The sequence below is a fragment of the Triticum aestivum genome, chromosome 2D (assembly GCF_018294505.1).
Source record: "Triticum aestivum cultivar Chinese Spring chromosome 2D, IWGSC CS RefSeq v2.1, whole genome shotgun sequence".
NCBI classification, from domain to species: Eukaryota; Viridiplantae; Streptophyta; class Magnoliopsida; order Poales; family Poaceae; genus Triticum; species Triticum aestivum.
In genome coordinates this window covers 97,811,667-97,813,487 of record NC_057799.1, presented here as the reverse complement: position 1 = coordinate 97,813,487, position 1,821 = coordinate 97,811,667, and positions in this window count along the sequence as shown.

Sequence of the window (1,821 nt, the reverse complement as noted above, 5' to 3'; positions counted from 1 at the left end):
ACCACGCGCGTGGATCATTTTTACTCTCTCGTAGTCTAGGTTTTTAGGCTGTTCATCGTCTTAGCTTAGGTGGCGACGATGACGACGCTGAATAAAGATTCTTCGGTTCCATTCTTGACGAGGCCATCGGTCCTATGGTTGGGGTTGAATTTGAAAACCAGTTTGTTCAAACAAGGATGGCGTGGCGGCGGCGGCATCCTCGTGGTGGATATGTGTCCTCGAGCTCCGCCGTTTGCTCCAGCGCCGGCGCGTAGCTTGGAGGTAGTCAAGAAGCGGATGCAGATTGGGGTCTGCATCGATGACATTTGGAAGACGGGACGTGTGCTGGGTTCGTGGTTCATGGATGGCAGGTATGGTTTCCTCCTTCGGCGTCTTAGTCGTGGTGGGGTGCTAGATCTGGAGTGGCGTGTCCGGGGTGTTGCCCCGGTCTGATTCGTTCAACAACAAGGGCTTCACTTTTGGTGAGCCACCTTGGAGGTCCACAAAGCTGCATACCAGTGATGGAGCCGCGTCGAGCTCGGGTGAGGAGGTGATCCGCCATTATTTTCTTCGGTGGCTGCTGTGATGGTGCCGGAGGCAGGTGACGGGCGTTAGTGTAAGCTCAGAGATGTTCTCCTATCTTTTCAATTTTGTCATGTCGGTCCTTACGTGACTTGTACTTTGATCTTTATGATATGAATGAGACACATATTACCATGCAAAAAAAAACCCATACCCGACGGGTACCCATACCCATTAGATACCCAACGGGTAGATCAAACAATACACACGTTATTCGCAATTTTACATTCATCTACTGTAGGACATTTGACAAAAAAACATTGATATCAACTACTAGTTGCCTAGGGCACTTGTATTGAATTCATCAATAATTGCATCAGTTGAGAATCCCGCTGCAATCTCTTTCTGGATATAGATAAACAAGCAATCTCTTTTCTTAACAAATTAGGTTTAGCAACAAATAGGTTGTCTAAATATGCAACTAGGTGAACAACTTATATGATGCTAGCAATAACAACACCATAAGCAGGCAAGATAAACAACACAAGTAAAGCTTGCACAAAGTAAAGGTAAGAGATAACCACAAGTGGAGTCGGGGGAGACGAGGATGTGTTACCGAAATTCCTCCCCTTTGAGAGAAAGTACGTCTCCATTGGAGAGGGGTGGAGGCATAATGCTCCCCAAGAAGCCACTAGGGCCACCGTATTCTCCACACGCCCTCACACAATGCGAGATGCCGTGATTCCCCTAGTGGTGCCCTTGAAGGCGGCAACCGGACCTTTACAAACAAGGTTGGGGTTCTCCCCACAACCGAATTGGAGGCTCCCAACACCACCACGAAGCTTCACCACAATGAAATGTGGCTCTGAGGTGACCTCAACCGTCTAGGGTGCTCAAACACCCATGAGTAACAAGATCCGCAATGGATTAGTGGGGGGAATCAAATTTATCTTGGTGGAAGTGTAGATCTAGGCCTTCTCAAGCAATCCCTAAAGAATCAATAAGTTTGATTGGCTAGGGACAGAGATCGGGCGAGAACGAGCTTGTGAGCAACAATGAAGCTTGAGGGAGGAAGAGGTAAGTCAACTTGGGGAAGATGACTCATTTATATAGTGGGGGATGAAATCCAACCGTTATGCACCCACAGCCCGAGCACAAGCGGTAGTACCGCTCGGGGTGAGCGGTACTTCCGCTGGCACGGAAGTTCTAGCCACTGAGTTCAACTCAGGCAGGCGGTAGTGCCGCCGGAGCGGTACTACCGTTCCCACCAGCGGTACTACCGCGTGGTGTTGAACAATAGCCAGAACCCGCGGTAGTAGA